Raw genomic sequence first — 21,583 nt, forward strand, 5'->3', positions numbered from 1 at the left:
TTCACACACATTACTCAATGGAATATAATTGTGATTTTTAGCTCTTTTCATGTTGAAAATACACTTTAAAAGAGATGTATACTTTCAGATATGATGAAAGTTTAAATTGTAGCATCTGACATATTTCTCTGATATTTGTTAGGAGTAGACACATAAAAGAAAAGATGGTATAATAAAGACCTCCTGTAGATAACGCTCAAATAGGGAAAATGTCTTCAGCCTTTTTTAAGGAAATATTCAGAGCATATCATAGATATATATTATCAAAATGCTTGCTAGATCAGAAATGAATTATTTTAAAAACACTAGTTAGATAAAGTTCTATTAATGCCTGGTTTCCTCCCAGCATCCTCAGAAACCTCGGTGGGGCAAGCCTTGCTTAAGCTTCCATCTTCATAACTTCGCCTACATCCAAGTATTTTGGAATCATTTTGACCTACTTTGCTTATGAAAGGAGTGATCTGATTTCCATTAGGGTCAGTGACAGAATTTTCCTGAACTTCCAGGGTGGGCCAGGTCTGCCGTATGACTTGCCGCGCCGGGCGCCTGTCTGCTGTGAGTGCCAGGCACTGACGCGTCTGCTGGGGTGTGGGCATTTGTACCTCTCCTGTGTAACTGCACCCTCCTACCCTCTGTGCTGCAATTTTTTTTTTCCTTTCTGGATTAGCAGTTAAATGGTTGTTTGTCGTCTGTACCATCAGGAGGTTGGTTTTGTAAATATACATAGAGACATGCACACACATCCACACATGCATATGGGTTTAAAAGTGTTTACAGCCAGGAGGGCTGCTGCACACCTGGGAACCCAAGGGCTCGGTTCTCTCTTCAGTGCTGGAATCCAAGTCCCACTGTCATTAACATGAGTCATAACACAAACTGACGGAAAGGGACCCTACAACTTTCATGTTTTTGGACTAGTTGTGAAAATTGGAGAGAATCTTGTAGTGAATGTAAAATGTTTAGTTTACTTCGGCAGTCTCTGGTGTGACCTACAGTAAAACAGTCAATGAAATTTAATTAAATAAATTTGATCATAAAATGCTCTGTCTCTTGTCTTAGGTATTAGTATTTGCAGTTTGCTAATGAGCTGACGTTAGTTTTATTGAGCTGTACGAGAAGGTTGGAAGTCCGCTAAGGGTGCGCTCCAGTGGTTGGGAGCTCAAACCTGTGTTTGAATGCTGGTAGCGATCAGGGGGAGGGAAGGGCTTGTTTGCATTTTTGTTTTGTTTAGGATTTCAAGCTGAGCAACACATACTGAGCTACCTAGAGTAGGGAGATGTTTTGCTTTTGTAGTGTATCGTGACTGCCTATGTTAATGTGTCAGGCTGACAGTTTTGCAGACACTTATGTTTGATGCTCTTGGTCTACAGCAGCTCTCTGGTCTGTGGCTGTCTTCATGTGTTGCAGCTGCTGCTAATTCTGCATCTTGCCTATGCAAGGCAAGGATCTTTGCTGTGCGGAGAGGACGGGGTGGTGTAAGGAGGAGGCTGCAGCACGGCCAAGTTGGCATTAGGGAATGGAGGTGTGGAAGTCACCTTGCCCAGCACAGAGGCTGATGTCCAAAAGCACGGCTCCTTCAAGCTGAAGTAGTGAACAACTGCTCTTGCAGAACACCTGAGGAAGTGGCAGGGTCTCTTGGCAAGGATGTCTGAGAAACCTTTTAAGCTGGGGTAAGATCATGTGAGTCTAGAATATGTATGTATGAGGTGTGGGGGTACAGCTGGGCAATTACAGGCCCGTTTAGTCTGGTGTCAGTGATATGCAAAGCTTCAGAACAGACTTCTGGAGAAATAATTAGAAATGGAGTAAGTAATATAAAATTAAGAGAGGCAGCTGCAAGTAGGTTTGGTTGTTGTATGTACCAGAGCACTTGTGGTGGTCCTTGGAAGAATAAAGAGATGTATCAGACTGGGAGAGGTGAAGCTGCTCAGAGCACCGGAGGTGGAGTCTGGACGGGAGAAGGGGGTTGCGGATGGTGGGTGCCTCCCAAGCAGTGCAGGGTGCCGGGGGGGCTGATGAGGGCGGTGGCGTCCCTCCCTAGCTGGTCTCATCCTCTGTCCCCATTGCTCGCAGCTGCCTGGCCAAAGGAGGGCTCGCAGCTGCCTTTGCTTTGCGCACTGGTGGCTGCCAGGCCTGCGCGGGGAGGGCGGCAGAGGCAGCTGCTTGAGTTGAGAGGGGCTTGTGGAGGAGTTCGTGTTTCTGCCCAGCAGTGCTGGCCATCCCTGGCTGCGTCACTGATGGGGTGCGTCTCCCAGTAAGTTAGCTGGCCTCGAGATGAGGAGCAGGAGCTCACTAATGCTGATTAAAACCATTGTCCCACAGGATGAGAAATCTAAAAATGGACCATGGGCGGCCAATCTGCTGAAGCTGCTGGATTTCAGAAAGCATCTGTGATTTTTAGAAGTTTTTTTAAAAATACATAGTCATTGTTAGATAGTGTGGGGTCCTTGCTCCCAGACCAGTAAGTGCTGCAAGAGCTGCAGGGTGGAACAAGAAGAGACTTTGTTCTCGGTACCTACCAGACAAAAGCTTGCCTCTTGGTGCCCTGTTGGAAGCTGGGTCTGGCCTTCCCTCCCTGGCTTCAGCTTTCTTATAATGGAGCATCCCAGTAACAACCTGGTCTTTATTTCAACTATTTAGAAACAGCCTAACTGCTGGAGTGAGGAAGAGGTGATCAGAATTGTGGCAGGAAAAATCTTCTGTTCAGTCATAAAATTGATAAATTACAGAAAGGCTTGAGAGTAATGGCTGCTTATTGCAAGGCATTTTTGCAGTTTTTACAATAGTGTAACTTTTCCTCTTGGGTCCCAGTTTTCAGCCTTTCCTGATGAAAGCTTGAGTTAAACTGGTGTCTGCATTGCGGCTTGAAATTGTCTGCAACAAGGCTTTACTCCTGTATTTTTTCCCCCTGTTCTTAGCGCTTGTCATGCACAAGCTATTGCTGACCAGGTAGCTGGCACTGGGTTTACTGCCTGTCCCTGCTGACCGGGTACGCTCAGGGCTTGCCCCCGACCACAGAAGCTGCTGCATGGCTGGAGAACAGCTGAGGGACGCGGAGCACGGCAGGGGCAGCTGGAGCAGGAGCTGCTGTCACCCCTGAGCACTGGGACATACAGTGGATGTGTGTTCTGGGATGCTGGAAATCATTTCCAGCGATCCTAGAGTCCAGAGAGGTACCACAGGGACACAGCATTTCTCTACAGCAGTGGGTGTGAGGGGCAGAGGGTCTTGCACTAAGGCTCGGTCCATGCGGGAGGTGGGCTGGCACCTCAGCGGCTGGAGGCTGGCTCCGGGAAGAACAGCAGCTGCAGCAAGAGAAGAGTTTAGACTGACTAGTTGTTTTTCTGTTTTCAGCAGCAAGTCTGTCAGCAGGAAGGATGCTTATTTTACCTGAACAAAAGTCAAAGGGCTGCATATCAAATAGGAAGGAAGATGCATGCGCCTCTGTCCCGAGTTTGGTGTTGGAAACCTGTAGCCGGCACTAGCTAAAACTCCTTGAGGGTGGCACCAAGGCAAGGTGCAGGGAGACCCCCTCCATCTGAGCACCTGCGTAATTCACAGCCGCTACCTGGTGTCTGTGGAGCAGGAACTTGTAAAGGGGGTGTTGGAGCACATCTCGGTGGTACCGAGGGCGGCGGGGGAGCGGGAGGGCGGCTTGGGCTGTCACCACCACCGGCAGTGGGGCTGCCTGATGCTGAGGGGACAGGAGGAGGGGGGCTGCATGCGGGGCTGCCCCACTCTCGGAGAGCAGGTTTGGCATGGAGGCCCAGCCTGGCCTGGAAGGGCCCTGCCTGGTCTGGGCTTGGTGATGCCCTGACCACTGCCTTCGGGGTGCCTTTTTTTTGGGCAGATGTGTGTGATGGGTAGTGTTCGCATGGGTTTTTTTCTTGGTGGAAGGCTCAGAGCAAGGAAACACCACTTCCTCGGGGTGTTTCTGAATATGTAATACAAAGCCTGACACACAATATGAACTGAGCAGTGCCACTCTGATCTGTATTCGGCTCTGCGTGCAGTCCTCTTAGGGTAATTGGGAAGAGTTTCCCACAAACGTGTTTTCAGGCTGGTCTCTGGACCAATGCGACTGTGTGAAATCAGTTCTCTAAGGGGCTGTTCGGTGCGGCTGAACCCTTGTAGCTGCGTTAACTGCCCTCCTGCGTGGGCATGGCTCTCACTCTCTGTGGGCAGATTTCTGCCTGCTAAGGTTGTGTAATTGCCTGCTATAAATTGAAACTTGTATGGCTCCTTTTGGTAAATGCAAAATTGAATTATTTTTTTTTACTACACAGCTTGTTTAGCTTCCAGATGGCAAACCAACATGAAGTAATGGAAGTGCAACATAGTTTTGTTATAATGGATATGTAAACGTGATATTTATTCACTGCAATAGACTGCTGTGAACCATATTCCAGCAGTAACCTTTTAAATCCATCACTTGGCTGCACATAAGTGTGGTCTAAAAGGGACTGGGAAGGAATTTGTTTTTTTTCTGGAGGATTTTTTTTAATCATTGAAAAGAAAGGGGAATGTTTTCTGTCTTTTGCCTTAGTGTGTGGACTGGGAAATATCAGAAAAAAAATCTGCTGAGATTTGTGTTTTGGGATTTCGGGTGTGTTGAGTTTTTCCACCCTAACGCCTTTCTAAATGCTCTCTGAGCAGTCTGAAAACGTCTCTGATAAGACAACTTACTATGAATTTCCCCAAACTCAGTTGATTCAGCCGTATTTAGGAGCTACATCACGTACTTGGAAGTGCTCTTGCTCCTCCACGTCGCACGCCGCTGGCAGGGGTATGCAAGGTTGGGTCCTCAGCCGTTCTGGGATTCCTGACTGTGGCATCACCCGTTTCACTGTGTCCATCACTGCCAAATCTGCCTTTCCAGAGGTGAGCACCCATGTGTAAAGCATAGTTGTTCTTCCTCTTCACTCTGTAACACAACTCTTTTGCCATGTCTGTGAATAAACGGGGGAGGCTTCGCAGGGTGCTTCCCTTTTGTACGAAGGTGCCGAGGGCACTGAGGCAATCTCCCTACAGGACCGAGTCTGCTCTGCCCTTTGTGAAGACCAGTGGGGCTTAGTGCCAGGTTACTTGGGAGCTGTGTCATTTCTCCCCATTTTTAGCTTCTTTAAAAAAAAAAAAAAAAGGGGGGCAGAAAGGCAGGTGACACCCTTGGTCTTGTTGGCAGCTGCTGCATCTCCTGCAGTGAAATGACGTGACACCGTCTCTTCCTTTGGCCACTACATTTACTTGGCAGGATCCGAGGTCAGGCACGGTTTGCACAGGGGGAGCCACTGGTATCCAGCTCTCGCGCGGACGGTGGTAGATGCTTTTGGTCTGATGTCGTCTGCCATAACTACTAAAGCAACTGTAAAACAAGAGAACCAAGTTAATGTCCTCATCAGATACTTAATCAAAGTGAACACTCAGCCCCTCTGAACATTACTTCAGCGAGGCCAGTCCTCAGTGTAAACAAGTGCTTTGGCAGAAACAGCTGACGTTATTTTTAACGTGCCCTTGCAAAACTGCTAGCTACACGCTATCTTTGCTTACAGCTCTGGGCCTCGACCCTGACCTGGCACTGCGGTGAAAAACAGACACAGGAGGGACAAGGGTGCGGGTGTGAAACACCAAGCTGACACATTCTAAGCAAGAAAGAAAACCCCCAGCATTTCATTAAACATCAGGAGAAAACAGCTCCAAACGAGCCGCTGCCTTCTGCTGTCCCTGCCCGGTGGGTCCTGGGGGAGCCGGGCCCCGCTGCCCCTTCCCCGTATCCCCCACCTTGGCGCCCGAAGTCTAACAGCACGTCGGCACTTCATGCAGCCCCGCTCGTTCCCTGACCTCTCAGGGCCCGTCTGCGCGGGATGGTTTAGCCCACAATCACAGGGCAATGCAGACGTTTGAGCTGAGCTGCCTGCATTTGCCTGAGGAATCGAGGGATAGCAGGGCCTTCGTGGCTGACCCTAGTCAGTGTATTGAAGTTGTATGGGGAGACTGGCTGATCTGCCCATGGCAAAGGAGGTTTCTGCTGTTGAAAGTCTCCAGAGAGGAGAGGGACTGTGAGCCCTCGGGTGTGCTGGGCCGGTGTGTCAGTGAGTCTCCCTTTAAAATGTATTTTATAAAGCTTTTTCCCAGGCACCGTGAATTTGTGTTTCAGAGGAAAATGGAGATTTTCCTGTAGGAGGCGAGGCTCCTGGCTGGTCACCTCTGGAGGATGCAGCCCCCTGAGTTTTGTTTTGATGTAGCAAAACCCCTGGGAGCTGAGGGGAGGTATTAGAGCTCTTTTGTTTCTTTGTCTATTCACTTGTTTGTGTTAGAGGACCTTTTCTCAGTCTCCTGAACCAGCAACAGAGTCTTTGAGCAACTGTAAATGCTTTTAAAACTGTCCCTTAACTTTGTGTTAATTTTGGCTACAAGGAAAAAATGGAAACATGCTAAAAGGATAAATAAAACTCAGCAAGGTGTCTATTTATAGCAGTTCAACATGTTTGTTTCTCTTAGGATGCTAGACCACACAAAAGTGTATAAATAAACACATCTGAGAGATACACAATAGACAAGGGAGATGGGAGGAGGTTTCTGCGTGTGGGCATGTCCCAACGCGAGAGCACGAGCGCAGGGAATGCTGGAATTGCAGCGGGGCCTGGCCTGGCTGTTACAGTTCACTGTGATGGTGGAAATCTCTCCAATGATTTAAGGAGGCTTATTTATCCACCTGCTGAAACGCAGTTGTTCTGGCTGGACTCTCACAGGCCATGTGAAACACTCAGTACGAGGGGGGAAAAATAGCTGTAAAGAATTTTGTGTTGCATTTCCATAGCACTTCTAAAAACTGAAATGAATTCAGTTCCTGTTGTGCTTACACTACCACTCCACAGGGCAAAATCCTGCTCCAGAACAGTTTTGCAAAACTGAAAGACCAAATCCTGCCCCTGTCGCCCCAGATGGGACTGGCACAGCTTCTCAAGAGAGGTTTGTGTGGTTCTCTTAAATATTGATGAACTGTGCTAAAACCATTTGTGCCCCACGTCGGTAGCTTCGGCAAATGAGCTTGCTGGCAGGAAATAACGAGCTGTTGGCTTTGATGCTGTGGCTGTGCAGGTCCGGGCGGTGCGGGCTGCACCAGCCAGGCGGGTGCTTGGTCCGTCCCGGCCAGCGCCACAGGGGCTGGCATTTGCGTTGAATGGCTTGGGACTGAGGTATTTCAAAACTTATCTGTATTCAGTAAACAACAGGGATGATCATCAGAGAAGATGATGGACTGTTTGCAGGTGGAGGTGAAAGTTCCTGCCAGCAGCACGGCCAGCCCTGTTCCTGACTCGGGGCTGCTCCTGCAGCTGTGGATGATATCGGCCTAAAACGTTATCTTGCCACATGCAGCTCCTGTTTTCTGTGTTGTTGGTGGATTTGTAGGTTTAACACCTCAGCGCACTGCTATTATCTGCCAACATCCACCAGCAAAAGCAAAGGATTAATATTGCTCCTGTCACTCAAAACCTTCATGTTTGCAGCACCTGAACTTGTGACCGGCAGCAAGCTGGCACCGACGCATGCCTCAGGATGGTCACAGTGTGTCAAATGGGCAGATAAACCTATATTGGGTCTGGTGATGATGTACAAGAGCTTCCATCTCTTTGCTTTGCATCCTTTGAACCCCAGAGCTGCTGAGCAGCATTGCCTTAAGGCCTTATTCCTACTTTGTTTTTAACTGTGCCTGACAGATGGATTTTAACATTGTGACCTCTCCTCAAAGAGCTGCACTAAGTAAGTGCTTCACTTTAAATATTGAAATAGTATGATTAGACTTGTCAGGAAGAATAAAATAGCTTTGTAACTTATAAGAAGCTTGCAACCTGTTTGCCACAGTGCTTAGCTCTGCAGACGTTGGCTGTGACACAGCACACCAGCTCCCTGCACTCTCCTAGGGCAAGAAGGTGTTAAAGGAGGAGCGGATTTTGCTCAGGGTTAATCAAGGCAGGATACTGGATGCTGACTAAAGCCTGAGGTCTGCAGGTGCACCCTGATGAGGAGCAGGCACAGGGGGCTGAGCTGGCACCGCAGAGCAGAGAGGGGAGGTCCCTGGCAGTTTGTGCCCCTGGGGGGCTGCAGCCCCAGAGACTCTAAGCTGTGCTGGGCGTGTTGACAGGAGGATGGGTTCCCGCAGAAGGAGCTGCCACAGAGGATCTGTGGGAATAAAGCCTTGTGTCAGGAAGCATGTGGAGAACTCCGTCATCTGCCACATGAACCAGCATCGCGGGCTGAAGGCACACACAAGACGTGTTGCAGTCACCGGTGCCCAAAGGATGCAGGTGCGATCCAAACCAGTCTTAAGTGACACTGACCACCACGTGTTAAATTTTGATGCTGTCATCCTCACTTGACAGTTGTGATTTTAGAAGAAAGGCTAGTGTTTGCATAGGTGTGCTTGGGGAGAGGTTTCAGCACCAGGTGGGTGTGTGGTGCCTGTGGCTGCCAGCCAGGCTCCGTCCAGCCACGAACAGCAGGAACGGCTTGTGAGCTGATGCCAAATTCCTCTGGTCTCAGTTCCTTTTGTTTGCCATCACTGTTTAACATTAACTGATTTCACTGTCTTCCTTCTGTTCCAGCCTGTTGAATGAACGAGCACTGCTGAGACACTGTGCGACCCCTTCCCACTGCAGGGTCGCCTCTGCTGCACAGGGACCTGTGTTTCTAACACATGTCTCTACTTCCCTGAGCCCTCAGCGCACTCTGGGGGTCTCTCTCCTCCTTTTGCTTCCCTTCTGACCAGACTGTAGAAATATCATTTCGCATGTCCTGGCCACCACAGGCGCAGAGGGCTCTGCAGAGCCCCTGGGCTGTGGGGGAGGCTGGGGCGGGCAGGGGTGCACAGCGCAGACCCCGCAGGTTTGCAGCAAGTTGGAAACATTGCATGTGGCCAGAGGCCTTGTCCCCAGGGCCGTCCCAGGGGCGGCTGCCACGGCTCTGCCCTGCCTGGAGGCAGATGCAGGAGTGCGTAGGTGCTGGTGCCAGCCCCGTGGGGCTTTCCCTCCTGCACCTCCTGCTCTCAGCTGCTCTCGTATTTTTGGCTGAGAGGAAGAACTTGTGGCTTATTTGTGGTTACAGCAGTTGACATTTCTATGTATCGCTAAATCATAATTGCTTGGTCAGAAGTGATTGAACATTAAAAATTAAATGCCCATGTCGGTTACACTGGTGAACAGCACCTCTCTGCCTGTGGCTGGTGTTCACCTCTGCAAAGGCGTGGGTGGGTTTGGACCCAGGTGATACGTGGAAAAGCCTGGTGATGTTAAAACTGTGTTTTTTTCAATTGCGTATTGGTGGACAAGGTCCTAATGGCTTTTATTTGCTCTTCCCTGTCAAATCTGTGGTGTATGAATATTAATGCCTTTCACTGAAATGCAGAGGGCTTAGCTGTTTTCTAGGTTACGATGTGCAGAACGCCTTAAGCGGGGGTGACGCGGTTAGGAAGCGGGTCAGTAACTGTGCTGAGCAAAGGCTAAGCTGGGAGCTGGAAAACTGCGAGTGCCTCCTTCCTACAGTGACTGGCTGGAGGAGAAAAAGGCTCAGACTGAGGCTGCCAAAAGCGCTCAGGGGCAGTTCTGCAGCAGCCACCGGCTGCCCGTAACTCGCTGGGCTCAGGCGCAGCATTTGAGAGGGAAGCCTGTGGCTTTCTGGGCTTGTTTGCCCTTCGCCACTGTTAGGTGTCACCACCCGTCTGTATTTTTGTTAGGGCAAAGCTCCTTAAGAAAAAGTAATGTATTTGATGATTAACTTAGTTTGCAGTGTTCATGAGATTTTGAAAGGTATTTCCTTTTAAAAAAGTTCTAACTTGTTCTCTATTTTACAGATGCAACACTCCCTTTCTGTGTTCCTCATGGAGCAGAAGACCACCGAGGTCCACTCACTTCTTGATTTTGTAACCACACCACCAACGGCATTGCTACAGCTGCAGAGCCACACCAGTTTGCCATTTCCTTTGCTATATCTGGTAAAACTTGCTACAGTGGAAAAGAAATACCTCAGATGTTAGTGGGGACAGGAGTATTTTGTTCTTGCTACTTTTCTTGCAAGCATCAGAATCTCTGCAATGTGAAATATTCTGTTACAGCCAACATACTCTAAATCAGGCTTTAGTAGGACAACATGTTAAAGGAAATAAATAATTTTTATTTTATATCACTCATACACGCAATTTAAACTTCAATCTTGGTCCCATGGTTCCTGCAGTAACTTATCTCCCTCCCCAGCCACTATTATAAAGTACTACCGGATTACAGCTGGAATAGGGGCTTAGAAGAAAATCAGAACACTGTCTCTGATCACCATAAACCCATCAGCAAAACCTTTCCCTCATGTGTCTGATAATTTGCCAGCTTCCTGGAAAAGGATCCGTAGCCAACATTAATTAGGGTGGAATGTTTGCTAATTGCTTGTGCTTTAAAATAAATACAGGTATACCTGAGGAAGTAAAAGAAAAGCCAGAGTCCCAGCTGAAGCACCTCGGGTAGAGCAGCACGCAGCAGTGGGTCACTCCCAGGAGCTTTTGTAGCATGCGTTCATTTTGTCACTGCATTTCAATACATCCTGTCTTTTTTAAAATTCAATTCCTGAAACTTTATACCAGTAAATAGTCTTTAATTTGAAGCTTTTGGTAGCAGAATCAATATTTACAATATTTTTTTGCAATTTATGCTATTCTGCTTATGTGAAAAATATTATTTTTGTTGCTCCATTTGAGGTAGGAATGAACATGACATATTCCATGAGTTTCCAGCAACTGAAAGAAGTAAGATTTAAAGGTAAGTATTGGGCAATTTCCTAATATGACTGCTGAAATGGTCATATATGACAGATACTTTTGAGTGTCCTAGGATTCAGTATATTTCATACAAACAAACAAGGATTCTCTATTTTTTCTGAATTTCCATTGGCGTTAACATTCTTTTCCGAAAGAATAAACTTGGTTTGGTTTTGGGGGGGGGGGGGTTGGTTTTTTTTTTTAGAAAAAAATGGTAAAACTGGGTGAAATGTATTTGTTGATAAGAATTATGAAAATAAGGGGTGTGTGTATATATATATGTATATATACGCACACCGCTCAGTGAAGTTACTCGCCATTTTTTCTGACTTGCCTTCATGTGGTTTTAGCTAAGTTACATTTATGAATACAGCATCTGTCATTAGGTTTTTGTTGTAACTTTCCCTCTATGTGTGTGTTTGTATCAGAAGTCAGGCTGTTCCAGTTTTGAGACTGCATCATAAACTTTTAGCACAATAGAAAGAAATATAAATAGTATTCAGCCAATTAGAACATCATCTTATCTCAAAAGCATTTAAATCATAACCAGGAAATACTAGCTCACTGCACATAATACATTTCTAATTGCTAGAAAACATTTAAAAACCCTTTCAGATGTAGGTTTTAGGAACAAGTATCTCGTGGGGACAGACTCCAGCATTTCCAAATAGTCAGGGCTGACAAAATGAAATACAGGCTGTAATTCTGCAACTTCTGCTAGATGAGGAAAAATAACTGAGCGCTTGTTACGCAGTCTTCAAATTCAAATAAAGCCTTATCTATAGCACCATTTGCTCTATTATGCAGTATTTGTGTTGGGCAATTAGCTAAAGCAGACATTTATGTTCACTTTCCATTAATTTGTAGATAATGGTGTCTCCCAAAGTTAACATTAGCTTTAGCAAATGATGATGCATCGTGGAAGTTCAAGCCATCCTATTCCTTTATACAGTATTCCTACCTCAGCCTTGACATCCTGGGGTCGTCTTTGCTTGAAGAGAGTCAAGCGAATAAAGGATCATCCCATTTTCAGCTGTGCAGTAGCAAACAGCCAGCAGACACATTTGGATGTTTCGATGGTTTTGAAGCACCAGTGGCCACACAGACAAACAACCCCCTCTCAACCAAGTCATTATTCTCTCAGTTGAAAGAGGAGTTGATATTTTGGCAGCTTACAAAGCTTTTATGGACACGCTGAGTGCTTCAGGTGGTGGCCAAGGGGTCCAGCCCTGCTCAGAGCAGGACCAACTTTGAAGCAGGATCAGGTCATCCAGTCCTCTGTCCCACCATGGACAGAGGACATCTCCCCCAGGCCAGGGATCCCGCAGCCTGGCCAGGCGCCATCGCCCGGCTGACAGCCTTCCTGGGGAGGACGTTGCCCTTGTGCCCATCAGGATCTCCTGTGCTGCAGCCTGTGCCCACCGGCACCACTGGGAAGAGCCAGACAGTACCAGGATGTCTGCCGAGACGCACCCCTTAGTTATGGATGACTGACATGGGGGACGGGGTGGGGGGAAGAACCTATTGATTTGATGGTTGGGATCAAATGATCTATGGGGAGGCTATGGATAACTTTATGGCATATCTGTTTCTTCTGACATAGAAACCTGTCATTTTCTATATGCTCACATTTTGTAGCAATAATGTTTTTCCCAAGGGTCTTTTTTTCTTAGGAACTATACTAGAATTACTTGAAAAACTTTTTCTATTTTCACATCTTTATTTTAACAAAATTTTTCAATAAACAACAATAAAACATAGCAGTAGTGATTGCTACCCTTTTGTTGACCACTGCAAAAATTTCAGGGGCTGCTATCAATGCTTTTATATTAACCTGAGAAAGAAATTTAATTATTTTTTAAAAAATTCTTCAAAAATTAGGGTTGTTCTGAGATCCTGCACAAAAGAATTGGTCCCAACCAACATGGTGGCCGGAGAAAATGAATGGCTTTCTGCAGAGAGCCCAGGCTTAGTGCTGCTGGGCGAGTGAAGGCTCTCAGAGAGGCTCCCGTCTCCTCTGCCTCTCTGCCCATTTTCCACCCCCTGCCCCAGGGAGCCGCCTGCCGCTCTACTCCCTGGCCCCAGGCAGGGCTTACAGACCTCTGCTGTAAAACTGAGGGCACTCAAATGCCATGCAAATTCACTATTTATGCCTCTGTCATTAATCAGTCTTTCTATGAGTTGCCTTTTGGGAATGCTATTTCTCACATGGGCCACAGAGGAAAAAAAAAAAGAGTGAGCGTGTGCGCCTGGGACAGTGCCACGGGTTTATGGCAAAGTCTGAAACTTGGGGCTGCAACTGTCGTTTTTATTCAGTGCATGCAATTCAATAGCCTTCTCTATTGAATTATGTCTCAATAGAGACATCAGAAAAATATTTTCTTTGTAGTTTTGTAACTCCTTTTATGAAAGACTTTCTACTTGCTTGAATTTATATAGAAAATGAATTTTAATCAAGAGCAACTGATTGTCAAGACCATAGTGTTGCCCTGCAAGGTTTGACTCAGCCTTATTCACGCATAGGCTGGAAAGGAACAATTTTAAAGGAACTTACCAAAGTAAGGGAAGCATCCTTTATGTGAGAAGAGGGTGTCTCTAAGCTCTGAGGAGAGTGGGAAATGAAATGGAGATTATCCAGAGGACAAGGACTGCCATGCCTGTCACCGGGGCATTTAGCCACTGGGGATATTTTATCCACTGTTACTCTTGATAGCCTCCTCTCCTTCTTGTTACCTGCTGCGGGCAGAATCCAATGTGCAAACCATACCAAGAACAAAGTTCTGGCACTTGCAATAATTTAAAAGAACAATATGTCAAAACCAGCTTTTGGAGGCATATTTTCCATGACTTCCACCTGAGGCATTGCCTACATGAGGACAAGCTGGACCCTTAATTTGACTTGAGTGAAATTCTGATAGTTTGAGTATGCGCAGGATCCTGTCTCACTTATGCTGCCTCTGTTTGAGCAGTGGGTTATGGTTCTGATGTTCCTCCCCTTTCATCCACAGAGATGCACCTGAAGTGGCTATTTTAATTTATACAACCCCCCCAGGCAATAGATAAGAATGATTTGCTGGTGTAAGGATATGTATTTTACATTTTGCTTTGCAATGCACTCTGCTGACAGAATCTGGAAGTAGTTCTGCTATTGCCCTATGCCTTACTTTCAAGTACTTGTTCTTGTACTTATTCTGCTTTGTTGCTCTTTCCCCCCATTTTTCCTAGATATGCTGTATTTTTCCAAAATGCAAATCTCAGCATGCACCTGCACAGTGCTAGATGTACTAGTGAGCTTTAGGTCCGATATCTGCCTTCCATGCTTCAGAGCAGCCGTGAATTTCTCATTACTATAAGCACAGTAAACTCAAATTTAATTTTAAAACTTTATTTCCTTAGGTTAGAGACATGTTTCTTTCTAGAACCCAATCTACCTTGTTTCTTTGTTTTTTATCTCTAAAATTATATGGCTTTCTGTTTTAGAATTGCATATCCAAGACCTGAACAAGAAATTCAAGGTATATTTGTTGAATTTGAATTTTGCAGTGGTCCTCCAATCCCAGTTAACATCTTGATACACTAGTTTAACAAATTTACTAATTTTAAAAGCTTGTTTTAGCACCCTCTAGAACAGTACCTAATGCTGTTGCTTCTTTCGTAACAAGCTCTATGTCTCCCTTGTTTCTCAGGGCCACAGAAATGCAGTCCAAGGTGAATTAAAGGAACATGATTGTAAGGACTTCTGAAAGATCCAGTAGTCACCAGCTAAACCGTATCATAAAAAGAACCAAGCTACGCCAACAAGTGAAGTCCCTGAAAAAGCCTGGAAGCAAAACGGCTATAATTAAAACCTGAAAGCAACGGCTTCATAAAGAAGTAAACGAAGAGGCGGGCTCTTTGTAAATGATGATCTAAAAAGTGTTCTGGGTTGTGAGACCTCATTTCAAATGTATTCATTAAATAATATTTGAATCATTTAACAGTTTGAACTCTACTGCACTGCTAATATCTTCAGGGGATTTTTTTTTTCAGTAACAAAGAAGTCTTTGTTCCTGCTCTATGCTTGGGCTGTGCCTTGGGTATTAGTTGGAAACCCGATAGCCTGACATCGCTAGAAGTCTGCGAGTACAATGTGAGTCGTCTGCAACCGGGATTAAATCAGGCCTTTTGTACCGAGATGCTGAGGGGCCATGTGATCTGGGAGAAGCACGGTTATGGATGGCAGGAGATTCTTAACCCCTTGTGCCTGTGGCGGGGAGCCGGGGGGGTTTGCTGCTGCGAGTGTTTGCAGGGGAGGGGGTGGCCAGCACTGCGCGGGGGTAGCCAGGGCTGCTGCGTGTACCAGGCGTTAGCGCGCCTGAGCAATGCCTGTTGAAAAAGCAAATAATGCCATACGTGGAGTGGATGAAATCCAGCCGCATGTGAAGGCCTAGGTGGAGCTGGGATCCCTGGCGGGGGTGTACGGGCATGTCCCCGCAGCACCCAATCCTCTCTGCTCCGCTCCCAGCCCTGCCCAGCCTGCTGGGGCTGGCTGCCAGGGGGTCAGCGCTGCTGGGGGCCCTGCTGCCGGGCCAAGCACTCGCTGCCTTTGGGACGACTCTTCACCAGTTCGTGTGGGCAGAGGCACTTTTTTTTTTAGACTGGACGAATCAGAATTATGAGCCAAGGTTCGCCAATGGCTCATAAACATGAGTCATTCTGTAAAATCTTGAGAAGTAACCTGATAAATAATAAATACAGGAGTATCTTTATTTGCCTGGTGGCTTTGAATTCTGGGCACCACGTTCTCAAGTGTTCCTCTTACCTGCAGGACATGCAGCTTTCTCTTCAGCCAAGACTGGGAGGTCGGGACCCTTACGCAGGGAGCATCAGGAACAAGAGCGTTACCAAAGACCCCGAGGGCTGGCGGTGGGACCATACTGGCAGCGTTCAGCTGGCATTAGACAACAGTGAAAAGTGGGGGATGCTCAGACGCGCGGCCCTGAGGGAGGTTCTCCAGGAGAGGCCAATCTGGTCCACGCTGGGTGAGTTCCTGTGAAACAGCGACATCTAAAACCGGATCCAGCAGCCCCTGCTGCTCCCTCAGCACAGTCCGGCTCTGCCTGGGCAGAAAGACACTGTCGTGCAAGTGACAGAAGGGAAGGACTTGCAAGTGCAGCGTGTAAAATGTCACGGGATTTCAGGATGGAAAAAGGAAGCACTAAGGAGAACACTCTCGTGAAGGTAACGCTTAGGGAAAATTAAGTCATCGGGACTTTACAAAATAGCCTCTGGTTCTCTCCTCTCACAATAGTTCAATTTATAAGATGATGAAAAATTAATTAACTTTAGTGGTTTGCTGGCATCACCCACAGTGAGGTAGACTTTCCAGATGCTCAAAGATCATTCCTGCTTCACCAAGCTTACATAAATTCCCACCTGGTTCAAGTTTAAGAAAACAACAGAACAAAGTCAATCATACAAACTCCATCATAAAATACCGAGGAGAGTTAAATACTGATTATCCGTAAAGAGAGGTACTATTTTTTATTTATGTTTCACTGAGTTATTTTAGGAAATATAAAACTTTTACTGTTCCTGCAGCCAAACTAATTCTTTTGTGACGCATATATGATCTAATTTCTTTTTTTCTCACCCTCCCCAATCAAATGTGTAACCCTATGGTTTGTATTTTAGAGATGGGAATTTGAAGGGGGAAAAAAAAGCCCAAGAGGTATACTGTAGTACAATTATCATAGACGGGAAAATTTGCTTTAGCATTTCCTAGCATTTTTACTAACTAATGTTGTGTTATTTTAGCACTATCCTGTTTTTTAGTGATCTAAATTAGAAAAATTTGAATATGTTTAACATGTACACCTAAGTGCCCCATATGCTGTAAAGGCTTTCACCTAACTGACATAAATGGGACCCAATATACTTAATTGATGCAAAAAAGCTGTTTGCAGCACTGGAAAAACATACCGATAGTGTGAAAAGCTCATGATCCATACTGAGGTACCTGAAAAAACAAACAGGAAAAAATATACAGCTTAAGGTTGCAGAGATGTAAAGAAACTAAACCAGCCAACCAACCTTGCAGAAGAAACAAACAGGAAAATCCTTGTGAAGGGCCAAGTTCTGAAATCGTTGCCGATCTCTGCGGGAAACAACTGGAAAAGTTGTAGTCCCTTAACTCTTATGCAGTTATGCAATTTTTAAAATGGGAAGCAGTCAAGTGTCTGAAGGAATTTGGTTCAAACTTTCAAGAAAACAACACTGTTGGCAAAACTAAGCATGAAATATTCACATCTGTAAGGCGAACTTTTCAGAAGCTGAATGCAAACCAGGTTTTACAGATTAAATTGTCTTTAATCTCAATTACAAAACAGTCACCTCCAGACATTCAAGTAGGGAAGGACAAGAAGGAACAGAGGCGGTTGGATCCCCGGACATCTTTACATGCCACCTGTCAGTGCTGCCTGGCTCGGGAGGCCAGCGGTGTTGATCATCCCCAGAGCAAACCCCCGGGAGCCCACTAGCCCCCGTGTGACGCAGCCCTCTGCCTGCAGCTGGTCGGGCCGCTGTGGGCACAGCCCATGCCCCGTGGGCCCAGGGATCTGCACCCTTGCCAGAAAAGAGCACTTCCGAACCCAAAACTCCTTACTGTTCTCAGGAACTGAAGCAGGTGCACACAAATAAACATCATCTCCTCTGGAGGAATACCTTCCCTTGTGATCCTGCTCCACATTCGCTGCACTGTCAACCTCATCTAATGATTTTACATATTTGCCTTCTGAGTTGGTGCAGTCACTGTGTTCACTATAATTTTGAGGAGGAGGAGGTGCAATAATTTCCCTAACTGTTCCAGGCAGAAATGTTGAAAACCTTCCCGATAATGTCAGCCACCAGACTTAGACACCTGTCCTTCAAAACATTCAAATTAATTTCATTGAATATCCCTGCTAGGAGCAGAAATCACTGCCAAGAAAAACCTATCAGCTTTTTTGCAAAGTAACTGTCGGGAGCCCATGCTCTAAAGACAGGACTCATGACTTTGGCTGATACGGGACGTGTAGTGGCAACCAAATGCTTTTTTTGTATTGTTCCAGATGGCTGCACTACCAAACACTGTAGAGGTTATTTAGTAGCTAAAATTTATATACCTGAAGCCTGACATATTAATGAAATGGCATCTTCATAGAGCTGGGGGTATAAACGCCACAGAAAAGTAAGATGTGGTTTTGCTCAATGGAAGGCTTTAAAAGGCTTCTTGCTAATGGCTAGCTGGGCTAAAGTTTTTCTAGCATATGGGCTTGTTTTGTACAGTTTATGTGGTGGTTTCTTCGTTAGATTCTCAGCGGTAATGAGCCCACACAGTTGATTGCTGCAGGGAGAAAAAAATCATTCTGAATAGGTTTGCTGAATAATTATGAACTGAGCTGAACTCTTACATTTGCTTACTAATTGTATGGTTCGTGATGTTTTATGTATGATGCATTCATTTTGTTAAAAAGGAATTTTTTTTTTTGCTGAGCAGCAACTTTTCTCAGTGCAAGTTAAACTGGCACGGTGGAAAGAGCTGAATTCAAGTCTGATGAATTGATGTTGTTTGAATTATTTTTTTTAAAACATCGGCCCCACCATTTGGTTTTCAGAGCTTGCAATATGAAACCCAAAATTGTGCTATTGTCTTGAGAATCAAAATAAATGAATCCCCTCAACTTTGGATTTGGCAGAAGCAATTACTATTGTTAATATAGAAAATAATCCCCTGCAGCTACAACTATTTAAATAATGCCTTTCCCTGCTTCCCCCAAGATGACCAAAACCCAAAGACTGAAAGTAAAAATATGTTTTGTAAAATATACTTCTCACTACTCGGTACAATTTGAGAGAGGTTTCCTTCTACTTGGCAGGGCGACTGGGACCCTTTGCGACCAAAGTGCTCCCAACGGTGCTGGTCGCAGCCCAGCGGCCCCCTCCCGCTAGCGCACCCCAGCACTGCAGCGGAAAGCGGGGAGGCACACGGCAGGTTGGCAGCCCCGGGGCATGTTTAGCCCGGAACACCTTCCACGTCAGAAACCAGGGCTGAGCCGCCTTCTGACGTTTAACAAATAGTCAATGTTTATACCATGAGCCTGTAGAACACTGCAGCTAGTACAGGATCTTACCAGTTCAATCAACTCACTGTTTTCACTGTCAAAATATTTAGGCTGATATTATTTCCATATTTGCCATCGGCCAGTTACATACTACTCCTGAGCTGCAGCTGGATCCGTGCAGCGCTGCCGGTGAGTTACCACGTTGAAACTTTCAGTCTTGCAATTTGCTCCTGGAACATAGCGATGCCTAGGCCAGCGGTGGAGGAGCAAAAAAGCCTTCTGGTGAAGCAGTCCGGGGAAGGAGCAAGCGGTTAGCCACCGCTTGCAGAATACAGCAGTGAGCCTCGCCGCTGGCCCTGGTAGGGACACCTGCAGCTCCTGCTGGTGGGCACAGGCCAGAAAGGAGGAGAGAGGAGGATTAACGCTTGCCCAGAACCATTTGAGATGGTCAGCCCACGGACCAAGGAAGTCTCCATCCCTCTAATTGTATTCTCCCTCACAGCATCATTCTGCTCTTCCAGAAAGACAGCGCTTGCTCCGCTTGAGGAAAAAACGGATTCTGAATCTTCTGGGAAATGCAACGTGAATCTTCTAAATCAGTAAAAATCTGTCTTTTTGGAAGCATTTGGTCTGGAAGCCGTGGAAGCCAATGTTACAGCAGGTATCTGTGAAAGGCACGACTCCCTGCTTTAGAAAAGAGCTGCAATTTCAGAGCGGCCTGTGGTCCTTTCACATCAGCAAAAGTAATTCTTCCCAGCAGAAATCCAGCTGCCTTACAGAAGCAAGTAACTTTCTTCCACACCACTTTTGACAGAACTTTCATCGTATCTGTGGTGCAGACAGAACAGACCATTTCCCCAGAGAAGTACCTGTATATAAACACAACAAAGCCGAGACAAAAAGGGCCAACTGCAAATGAAACCCGCCATGATTACAACAGTAAGTAATGATCTCCAATAATAATCCCGACAGATGTATTGTCCAACGGGCATGTGGTATCTTACGTGGAAAGTATCTTTTTATGCCACCCTAGAGTGGACGCACCAACAGAAGATGGATTCTAGCTGAGATGAAAGCGGTGTTACTTCTCCGAGGTGGATGTTTCACTCGCCGATCCGTCCCAGCGAGGCTGATCACGTTCCTTGCCCACGTTAAAGACTTACCAGCCAGAGAGCCTCAGCCCTGCTGTGCGATTCTGTACTGGCAGGACTGGCATTAAAATGTCAATATTGTTTTGGTTTACAATGCTCTTACTTGTTCTGTTGCACTTACTGTTTTGATTGACACTTGTAAAATTAATCCAGCTTTTTTCCTTTTTTTTTAAAAATAATCCAGTTTTTAAATTGGATGCTGGTTTGGCCAGAAAAATACTGGATCGTAAGTGAATGCTAGTTTACACAACAAATCATTACCATTTCACGGCAGTAACAAGTTAAAGCGCAGAGCCGAGTGCATGCCACGCCTGTGCACAGGGACGAGCTGGGGTACCCCCGCTCCGGGCAGCACCTTCGTGCCCCTGACAGCAGCTGTAACGCGGCACTGCTCTTGCTGTTTGGAAAACACGTCCTTGGGAGCAAAAGCCAAAGCATGTTAATGCCACTCCTATGAGGTACAAACTTCAAAAAAATTCCATTATGTGACAGAGAAATCGCTCCCACACTAATAGATGAGTCTCCTCAACGAAAGTGTCCTCCTCTTCCCGTGTTCAGGAAACGGTGTTACATCTACTGGGACCTTTGTCTCCAGGGCGTGCCCGCCTCGCTGCCCGCAGAGCCCACACGCCGGGGCAGCGCGGGGTGCGGATACGCTACGCTTTCTGCGCTGTGAGCAGCCCCTCACCTGACCCCAGCTGAGCAGGGGGAGGCACGAGGCACTGGGGGCACACGCCGGGTGCGTTTCCCGGAGCATAGTGCAGCAAGGGGGCTTGTGTGCTCCAGGAACCAGTTTCTCCGCTGGGGCACAGTCTGGTTCCCATGAAAGTCAACAGAAGTTGTTTGAGTGTGGAAAGAATGGTTCTGGGGGAGCTGGGACAGGCCACGGGCAGGTGAACCATCAGGATTTCCCTCCCCAGTGAGCCTGCAGTGGCTCTGGAGTGAGCAGGACTGAGCCCCGATGCGAAAGCAGGGACCCCTCGAGGACTCAGCTTATGGGTGGCGTTAATCATGTTAATCACCATCCTGCCGAGATGTGTGCAGCCCCGAGGGACAGGCGCTTGCCCCTGGGCCTGGAGCCGCCCTGCGCCCACTGAGGCAGCACAAGGAGCGGGAAGGGGGACCGGCGGGGGCTGTCCCGAGGCCCGGCTCGGGAAGCTCCTGCCCCCCGGCCCGGCTGCCCGGTGGGGCGGTTCGCCGCGGCAGGGCTGACCCGGACCCCCGGTCTCCCCCAGAGCCGCCCCCGGGGAAGGGCGGGCCGGGCAGTGAGCGGGCGGTGCCCCGGGGCGGTGGGCTGCCCGCCCGAGGCCCCTGAACGCGGCAGGACGGGCCGGAGAGGGTCACCGCGGAGGGGAGCCGCGGCGCCGGGCGGGCGGCGCCAGTGCCCCGGGACGGCACCGGGCAACCGGTCCCGGCGCCTCCGCGGAGCCCGCCGGGCCCCGGGCCCGTCCTTCCGCGGCGGGGGCTGGGCGCGGCCCTCGGCCCGCCCCACCGGGCCCGGCTGCCCGCCGTCGGGGCGACCTGGGGGCGCGGGCCGGCCGCCTGCCTGCCCG

General features: G+C 47.4%; 1 long non-coding RNA gene across 2 annotated transcripts; it reads left to right on the forward strand.

Moving 5' to 3' along the window:
- Positions 1-9,639: 9,639 nt before the first annotated feature.
- LOC148056047 (uncharacterized) lies at positions 9,640-20,232 on the forward strand. Of its 2 annotated transcripts, XR_015704067.1 has the most exons (7): positions 9,640-9,751; positions 9,848-9,988; positions 10,743-10,799; positions 14,485-14,927; positions 15,606-16,018; positions 18,990-19,818; positions 19,913-20,232. It is a non-coding gene; the product is annotated as an uncharacterized LOC148056047 (long non-coding RNA). The 2 variants fall into 2 exon arrangements; XR_015704068.1 differs by having other exon boundaries at positions 19,382-20,232.
- Positions 20,233-21,583: the final 1,351 nt, after the last annotated feature.

This window comes from Nipponia nippon, unplaced genomic scaffold (assembly GCF_047370975.1).
Source record: "Nipponia nippon isolate SJK-2023a ecotype South Korea unplaced genomic scaffold, ASM4737097v1 scaffold_18, whole genome shotgun sequence".
Taxonomy (NCBI): domain Eukaryota; kingdom Metazoa; phylum Chordata; class Aves; order Pelecaniformes; family Threskiornithidae; genus Nipponia; species Nipponia nippon.